The 10,000-nt window shown below is 46.5% G+C and overlaps 1 protein-coding gene across 1 annotated transcript in view; it reads right to left on the reverse strand.

Moving 5' to 3' along the window:
- Positions 1-9,583: 9,583 nt before the first annotated feature.
- The window catches only part of LOC125958041 (uncharacterized), a 28,447-nt gene continuing 28,030 nt past the window's right edge, over positions 9,584-10,000 (reverse strand). The window contains exon 10 of the mRNA XM_049691140.1: positions 9,584-10,000. This exon is cut by the window's right edge and continues 498 nt beyond it. The gene's annotated coding sequence lies outside the window, so the exon portion shown is untranslated.

Raw genomic sequence — 10,000 nt, forward strand, 5'->3', positions numbered from 1 at the left:
TAGAAGCTGCTTATAATGAAGTCACAACCCGAGGTATATTTCAATGAACGTCTTTCCGGAACCCGCACACATTACGGTCGATCATCTACGAAAGGAAACTCTTGCAACGGGTCCATTTTCTCCAGCCGTTCCTTCACGATAATACTAGCATCTTCCTGAGTATTCACTGTGGTGGTGGGATCGATCAAATGTTGCTGCTGCTGCTGCTGCTGCTGCTGCTGCTGCTGCTGCTGAGGTGCCCGTTTCGAGGCAAAGTTGGAGAACAAAATCTTCCGAAATCCGCCAGCAGCACCAGTGGCGTTGTCTTCGTGCTGTTCGCTTGATTTCACACGACGCCCAAATCGTGCCCTGGTGGACCGTTTCTGGGGCATCTGAATGAAGAGATCGTACACCAGGCCCAGCTTTTCACTGTTCGCACGAATCAGATCGATACACTTGGCGTCTGTATCACGGGGTAAAGTGGCGTTAGGAGACGAAACCGTTTTGAACAAATCAAGCTTCCAATGCACTTACGTTCCGATGGATCCTGACTGCACTCACAGATACACTCCTCACCGCAGTAGAACCCATTGCACGTGGGGCAGAAGCTGCACAGATCGCGACAGGATCGCTGTTGGGCGAGGTAGTGCGCGCTGCTATCGTTGAAGTCGGGCGAGTAGATCGATGCAGGTTGCACCACTGCAAGAAGGGAAAAATGGACTCTTCCGTGATGTCTATTCACCGGCAGGAAAACTCCTCTAATCAACACTTACCGTCCACGAACCCCGCGGCAAGTAGGAGAAGGGTGACCCCGAGTAGGAGCAGACAACACCGGTGTAGCGCCTGTTGCTGATGCATTGCGTCCGGTCGTTAGCTGTGAACTGGTCAGGTGGACTAGTTGGATCGTATGTACGTCTCCGTTTTTAGGACGCCAGCTTGCTGCCAGTTCTGCTGAACCGGCAAGCACATTTCACGGGAACTTATCAGTCGCAATAGCGTGGGCTTTTCGCCTTACTTCGGTCCGCGTATGTTTTGGAGTTTTCGCGAGGCACCGAGGTGGGGGTGCTCACATTGTTTTATTATACTTCTGTGAGTTCATCCAGTTCTAGGGGCTATCTTGGTAAAACAAAGCGCGCTTTCGTTGGTCACAATGGTTGCCAGAAGCGGAGTAGATACCATGTACCACCATGGTGACCTTGGACGCCATTATCTTTTTTTGCAGTGCTTCAGGAAGATTGTTTATGGCGACTTACTTGGTCCGCAAGTTGGAGTTGAAGGACCCCAAAAGTAGCCTGAAATTTAAATGTTCTTGCAAATTAAATGGTGCTCTACTAAGAGCGCCAATTGATGCATATTCTAACCCGTTATTGGCAACATAAGAAATCATTTATTGATCAATAGAACAGCTGAGCTTGCAATGTACTAACTAATAGTGTCTTAAAGGAATTGGTTTACGGGACTTTGTAACGAATTCTTGAGTTCATTCTTTACCGTGTCCCCCTTCTCAGTAGAAACTTCCTCATACCAGAGGCGGTGGGCGCATGTCCCGCAGCCTGGCGCGCCTCTTCGCCAGCAGCTCTTCCGTCTTCTGCTTAAAGGCTGCCGTTCTGGCCTTCCAGGCGGCGCGCAATCTTTCCAAATTCTGCTTTCGTGCAAGTGCTGCTCTCGATACGTTCGGGTTTCGTGCTCTCACTATCGGGGCTTTGGTTGGTGGTGGGATCCTTTCGACACTATGGTTGATAATAATCTTTTCTCCAGGGCGACCTTCCACTACGACGCTGTATCGAAGCTCTAAGGTAAGGTTCGAGCATGAGTAAAGCATAATGAAACTCTCACGACAGACGACACGGGTTGCTGCGGTACTTACTATTATCATCACAACTGGACAAATGTTTGTGTATTTTGCATCCATTCTCGTTCGCTTGGACGTACGTTGCGATTAGTAGCGTAGCTATCCATAGAATCCATCAATTAGTGCTCAAAGACGTTAATCCATCTTAATTGCGATAGACTTACCAATGGTTGCCAGCAGGAAAAATGCCGGCGCCGAAAACATTTTGCACTTTCTCCACTCCAGCAGCCTCGGTGTTCTTTTCGCTTTCTTCGTACCCCGCGTGCTAGCGTTTCTGCGCAATTGCTGACGAGTTCAGTTTCGACTCCGGCGAAGAAATGGCACCGATTCAGCGAAAAGCAGTCACATTTACTCACTTGGTCGGTTCCGCTTGTACCGCTATTTCCTAGACGAAAACAGTAAGAAAAAAAGCAACATGAATCCGACATGTTGGGTTTGTGTGTTCGCGGCACACGGACGACCTTGCTGCTGTACCAGGATGGGTGGGTATGTCCCGGTACAAACCATCAACAACAAGCTAGTCACAACAATTAATGCTGTTTAGGTGACCTTTACGCACATGCACCACCCTTTGGACCCCAGGAGGCGAAGAGGAGGGCGAAACGTGTTAACTGTTTATGTTGCTTTTGTGTGGGGGTTTCGGCATGCAAGCTGGCGATCGTAGGACATCAGGACAGGTTCTGTGTACTGTTTCTACGGCTTGAACGACACGAACAACTTATTAAGCATTTGGTGGTTAGTTGTGGAAGCAACCTTACCCGCATGAAAGGTGGATGAAAAGAAGGAAAATATTCACTTGTAGTGACCATTTATTTGGGGAAGATTCTCGCTTACAATAGTTAAATTGGTCAAAAAGATATCATGATAGCGATACGATGAAGCATTCTCCAGCATGCTCCTAGTACATCTCTACTGATATATGTTTTTGGGGGGAAAAATTAAAAAAATGGAAGAAATCTGTGAAGTAAATACTTTTTTATTTTGCTTCGTTCATCGTTGAGTGATTTCTATTTTTGCAGTTTATGTTTTGCATGTTAGAGATCTAGAGACCATTGCTTTGCAATACGACAGCAAAACATTAAATCGAGCGCATGATAAATGTTGGATTCATATCTTTTATCGTTCCAGACAGCTAGTCAAAGATGTGTTCGTTATTAACGAGTTCATCGATTTGCATTTTTTCCCTTAAATTCCATTTTTATTCACCTAAATAAGAGAATAGTTGTGCAAATAGCCTGGTTTATCGAAATGCAAGCATTATACCTCTGGAATATACAGTGTTCAAATGCCGAATAATGTAAAGATATACTAGACCCTGATCTACGCAGTGCAACCAAAAACGCAATGCGAACCATAAGAACACATCACAGATGCATATTTTATCTTAGGAAAAGTTTGTAATTTATTCAGATTGTCATTCAAACTTTTTTTTAGTAGCTTCTTAAATAAAACGGATTCAATATCAATAACCTTATGCTATGGATGGATGTACCACCGTCCTACTCGGTTGGTGACAAAGTGGCGGCCACTAGATTCTTCCCTCTAAGCTATAGAAAATAGGAAAAAAGAAGTAATTAGATGAAAGCACACACTAAAAAAAATATCAGAAAGTAATGCTTTCCCGCGACTTACCCGTTGAATTCTGTCCTTTCTTTTCACCTGCGCTAGCTTTATGGCTTCCCGGCGTTTGGCAATGCGTTGCTGCCGAAGGGCTTTAACGGCCTGACGCTTAGCGCGTTTGCCCAGGGGACTATTCTCATCGATCACATCTAGCTCATAGTGAATGCCGAGAATGTTGTTCGTCTCCTGCACAAACTTGAAGCACGCCGATTCTACGCAGATCAAAAACGATATTAGTTACTGGCCCGCAAATGTAAGCAAACGGCACTACTTACTTTCGGTGGGCTTCGGACAGTGACAGATACACTTGTTCTGTTCGCGGTTGAACTCGGCGGTACAGTTACAGTTGTTGCAGTACGACTTGCAGGACCAATCCTTGATGCCTAACTCCAGTTCACCCTCGACCGTCAGCTCGTAGGCGATGGTTAGTCCTGCGATCAGCAGCAGCGCCAGTAGACCGTGTTGTGGGGCCATTTCTTGTATCCAACGGTTGACCGAGTGCTTAGCCTTCTAATGAAAATGCTTGCGCGACATGTGATTTATATGCCCGTCCCGGGTGGTGGGCTGACGAGTTCTGCTTACGTCAATCTTAAACAAACTGAGACCGCAGAATGCTTTACTCAACAGTAAACAGTCGCACTTTCGAGTGGCCAAGAAGGCGCGTCTTCGACCCGGAAAAGACTTTGCTTTGGCCCATGTGTTTGGCGTGGCCCTGGGCTTAATAAAGGCCTCGACAGTTCTGGGAGATGGTAGCCCATTTTCGGACGATCAACCCACCGGATAACTTGCAGCACTTGGAGATGATTGCACGGAGCGGATTTATCGTCAGTCTGACGTACCTGGCCCTACTGCTGCCAGCGTTGGATGGAGTGACCCCGATTGCTGCTGCTGCTGCCGCCGATTGTCGCCCAGATCGATCAACCTTCTCGCGATCGCTCGATGTGCTCCGTGTGCGAGGTAATCAGTTCGTGCGCGGGATACCATGCGGCGTGGCTTGTGAGTTCTGTGGCTGCGAAGGAAAGTACATAAGCGAGAAGTGTGTTTGCTTCTGTCCGGATGACGACGAGCATAGTAAGTGACCGTTCCGTTCCATCGGATGGAGCAGGAGTGTTGTTTCTAATTTCTCCTTTCTTTCTCCAAAAGCCACCGAATGCCTGGCGGCGATACGGAAGGATGAGCTACGGGCGGGAATCGATAATGATTTCCTGATCCTGTCGCGTGGTGGTGCCCGGTTTGCACGTGATGTGCGATTGCAGGCACCGCTTAGGGCTCGCATGGGTCGTGGTGCGTCGGTGTCGTGGAAGGTGAGCAGCGGTGCCCGGCCACGGGACGCTGGAAGTGTGAAAATAAAGCGCAACGAGCTGATGAACAGTTAATACTCTGAAGTTGTTATTTTACTATGTACTTGGCTGCTCATTTCGCTTTCTGCCTCTTTCTCTTCTCTTGGTCTGCTAATTTTCAATTTTATCTTTAATGCAAATGTCGTTGCGAATAAGGGGTACATACTTTTTGATAGTTTCACTTACTTACTTACTTACTCGCCAAACCAAGGGCTTGAAGAACTGCAGGCGATTGATGTGTTTCTTGTCTAGAAACTGAAATGTATTGTTTCTCTAAACAATATGACTATATGTGTAACTAATAAATTTCAATTATCATAAAAATAATAGATTCAAACTGGTTTCCGGTTTCTACTACTTATTGTTAAATCAATTTTGAACGTTAATAAAAAATTAGGAATAAAAAAAATGAATAGTATGTTTCAGTTTATACTGTTTCAATATCCAATAATACGTGTTCATTGAGTTGTTTTAGTACTTGTTTTGAATGTTATTGAAAATACCAATAGAGAATCTTAGGAGAAAAAGGAATAATAAGAAGAAGAATTATTATTTTCATTTAGTTGTCCAATATTAATTTCTATACTTACGTTAGATCAATGGTGCTGTATATAAATACATGCGAAATGATTTAACGAAAAGCTTATACTATGCGCTTAATGTATGCAGCAATTATGCTCCTCCTTGCTGCATTATTCGTACAATATGATAAAAGGATGCACATTCCTGTTACTTTTTCAATACTGTACTGTTATTGTTGCAAATTTCAGGCCTTTCCTGTCAACGTGTGCTCCGTAAAGCACCTTAGAATGTACTTCTCCCTCTAATGTATTTCGATGAAATGAAAGTATGGTTTGATGTTGGACGTCTCATTGCTCTGCGTAGAATATGATTTCCGAAATTTGGTATCAATTTCAGGTGAGATCGGTTACCTTTCTTCATCATTTCATGCAATGCATTCCAAGGGTAACGGCCCCAGCTGCGACGGGATGGTATATCATTTTACATAACAATTGCAGTGCGCTAGTGCTAGTTTTTGTTTTTTTGTCTACCAAATAGTATACTGCAAAAGGTTCTGAGGCGCCAAGGCGCCTCAACGCTACAGCCCCCTAGTTGACGCCAAACAGCAACTTTACTGACCCCAACTGCGTCAGCAGCAATGCGTACCTTACGACACAGCTTTAATCTCAAGGGCTCTGCTGACGACGCAACAACATCAGGATCAGGGGCATCTGTTGCTATCATACGCAGTAGCTGCTACTGCGTTGTCTATAGCAAGTGCGATAACAAGGACACCACAGGAATTCCAGAGCACCCGGACATCAGGTTAAATACGGCTCCGGGAGCGTACTGTGCCCTAAAGCACCGAAACATTCGCCGCAATGAAGTTGCGTAGAGTGGCAGGCACCGCTGCCTGCTGGTGCGCCGTGTGGTTAGCAGCGGCAGCGTCAATAGAGGCCGCCTTCGTGCCTACGGATGTACGGTTGATGGAGCAAACGAACCTAGCAGCTCCCGAAGATCCGTCGCTAATGTGTCAAAGGTTGTGCAGCAGATGCAACTGCGGTGGCCAGCTGCTGAGTGAAACCGTGTGCCAGTGTACCTGTGATAATTTGTTGGAAAATGCGGAAGGTAAGTGTTGGGTGGCAGCGGTAGCAGTGCTACCGCTTGGTGAACATCATGAACAGCTGAATCATATCTGGAATCTTCTTTTCCTGCCCCAAAACAGTCCGCAGCTGTACTGCACGGATGCAGTTGCTCTGTAGCCAAATGGATGTGCAATGTGACATCAAACCTTCAGTAAATGAGACCACCGTGCGTGTACCGCGTGGATCGGATGAAGGTTACGACGATGGCCATTACAATTACGGATACGAAGGAGACTACGGGTACATTGAAGATGAAATCGAGCATGAGGGACATCACAAGAAGAAGGAGAAACACAAGCACAAGCATAAGCATAAGCATAAGCTGTTCCACAAGAAGCAGAAATACTCCAAGTTCCGTATAGTCATTGTAAGTATTCGCTTGACACCGGGCGTACGGTGATCTTTGGTTCGATATCTTCTCTAATCCTCACGATTCATCCTTCCAACAGAAAGGTAAGGTCCCTACTCCATGCCACCACGACGATGAAGGAGAATCGCACGGAGGACACGAGCACGAGCATGAAGGTTATCGTTCGATCCCTCAAGAGATTGGTCCCGTGTACGATCCTACGCACCTACCGCCCGACATCGCTCCGTGGATGAAGCCAAAGAAACCGAAAAAACCGAAAAACTTCCGGCGGCCTCATCCTCAAGGGCGTCAACGGATCAACGTGCAGCCAAAGCCGAACCAACATCCGATAGACGAGCCACCACCACCACCACCACCACCACCACCACAAGATCCTCATCCAGTTCCTGAGCTACCATCGGGGCCACCAGAACCACCACGGGAGTTACCTTCTGACCGTGACTCAGAAGGATCACAAGATCCAGCTCCGAAAGATTTTCCGGAAGTTCCGGAGATGCGTTCCTCAGATCCAACACCATCTCCTCATCCACCACCGCCTCCACCACCACCACCACCACCACCACCACCACCACCGTCCCCATCACCTCCTCCAGCACCGCCTTCATCGCCTACTTGCTGGAAACCATCACATCATTTAGACTTTCATCCACCACCGAGACGTCCGGAGACGTCAAGAAGTTTCCAAAAACCAGCCCACTCGGATTGTCATTTTGGTCGCTATGATTACCCATATGAACCGCAATACTATCAACCACCATCACCACCACCACCACCACCACCACCACCACCACCACCACCACCACCACCACCACCACCTCCCTCACCATCATATCATGGATCCTACACTAGAGCCCATTTTTACGACACACCGAGCCACCATTCATCCGGCTACTATGCACCTCATGAGGAGTACACCCCAGCTCCGAAGCACCTGGTCGGCAGTCCCGAACCATCCTACTACCGTGAGCAACACTCTGATTATGATGCTCATAGGGATTACGGTTATCCTAGTCATGATAATCATGATCATCATTATCACGAGATCGATCCGTTCGCCGAGAATGATCCGAATGATTGGGCCTCCTCATCGGCATCGGATCGTGACCTGTTCACGTTCAACCAGCTCGTCAGCCGTCAGATCTGGCTAGACCAACGGGCCCAGCTGTATGCGACAGATCCATTCCAGCCCACCCCGCGGCCACTGAGGGATGAGTTCGAGGGTCCATCGGAGGACACCGGTCCGGGGGCTTACGAAAGCGATGGACCAGCGGAAAAGGAACCTTCTCCCCTTCATCCACCGGTGGATGCGTTCATTCATCCGGTACCACCACCCGACAGTCCGGTCGAGAATCCAACGGCCGAACATCGACCGATCACCTACGAACTACCAGAGACGATGGTCTATCCATCGGTAACACCACCGCCGCACTATCTGAAGGTACAGGCGGCCAAGGGATTCGATCCGCTACCGGGGCGTGATCCATTCAATCCCTATGCTCCTTATGAGGGGTATTATGATTCCTATGCGAGACCATACCGGAGTAGATCTCGATAGTTGCGTTTGGGTGTAGATTGTTAAATAAATTCGTATCAATGTTTTAAATTGAAATAGTTGTGCTTGAGTCATTTGGCGGAGCTGCATTTTTTTATGGTTCTTGTGTAAAACTCTTTTAATTGTAGAGCATAATAGACTTGGAGCAATGAAAGGTAAATTTTGCGAACTATCTTAAACAACAATCTTTAGTTATTGTTGAATCAATTTATGCGAAAGTATGTTTATTATGTACTGCTCAGCACACTGTGGCCATCATTTTAAAGTGAAACAAGTATAAAAATGCAGGCAATCAAATTCAAATTACCTAACAAACGACAATTATCCATGTGAACTAGATTGGTTCTGCTCAGAACGACGCTGTTCAGAGGCTACTAAGATACGTTTGCTGGTCCACGATATTTCAAGCATACCGTAGCGGCAGATAGTGTGGCGTCCGATAGGTAAATCATTTAACATGGAAACATTTTCTTCTTTAACTAATAAGTGATTTATTATTCAAAAAAGTACATGTAACATATTCATTAAATTACCAATTAGTTGTCGTCGTATTTGTATGCGTTTGTAATGCGGCGAGCGGCGCGAATACCCTGTTTCTGCTGCTGCTTTTGCTGCTGCTTCTGCAGCTCCTGTCCTTGTTTTATGCAGTCAAACCACTTAGCTCCTTCCCCTTAGATAAAGGGACAGCCACTAGTTTGTCGGTGCGCTGGGCTGCCACGCGCTCGCGTCTGTTAAGTGTGCCAACCATGCCAATCGAGGCAGGCCTGGCATGGGGTTTGCTACGAGGTTTCCTTCTGTTCTGTTTTCTTGTCGAATCAACTAGCTCTTGCATTAAATGGTTCACTTTCTTTCAAACAGAAAATGAATTTGTACCCCTCTCGCGTTGGTGTTGAGGGCGTGGGGGCTTCTTGTGTGCCGGAATCGTAGTTGTTTCACCGTTTTCGGGGTCAGGGGAAGTTTGATTAGGAGCGTTCGTAAAGTCGTTGTCGAATATTGCCACCGGGAGTGTGTGCGAGTAGGCGTTTCTAGTTGGATGCAAAGCAAATGTTCTTCTGATGATGCTACTGATATGTTGCTTTAACCATTCCTTTTAACCGTTTCTTGTTACCGTACTGTGCTTAACCGTTCTTTTGTCGCTTCTTTTCTCGATATTCTGGGCTGCTGTTTTCCTATTTCCTTTAGCTTTCCTTTCTCTCACTTTTCTTTTTTTCTATCCCTTCTACCTCTCACTCTCTCTCTCTCTCTCTCTCTCTCTTTCTTTTTCTTGGCTCTTTCTGGCTCTTCTTTTTATATACACTTAATTATCACAGTTTTTATACATCTATCAAAAAACGACATTTACAGACGCCACTGGTGTAAAACATTTGCTGTGTGTTTGGGGTCGCGGGGGGGGGGGTTGTGATCGATCCGGGAATAGTCTATGCCGCCATCGTCATCGTCGTCGATATTAATGTGATGCCATTGCAACGCTGTGAATTCTTCGCAAACTTTCGCATGTTTCTCAATTTTCCTTGCTCAGTATGTCACAATAATAATAATAAAAAAAAGACTGTCAACAACAACTATCAACCGACGCTCAAACCCCGATGGGAGAGTGGCCGATCGCAATTAGAATTGACTCCGTTAGTCGTCCGTTCTGAC

Source organism: Anopheles darlingi, chromosome 3 (assembly GCF_943734745.1).
Source record: "Anopheles darlingi chromosome 3, idAnoDarlMG_H_01, whole genome shotgun sequence".
Classification (NCBI taxonomy): Eukaryota; Metazoa; Arthropoda; class Insecta; order Diptera; family Culicidae; genus Anopheles; species Anopheles darlingi.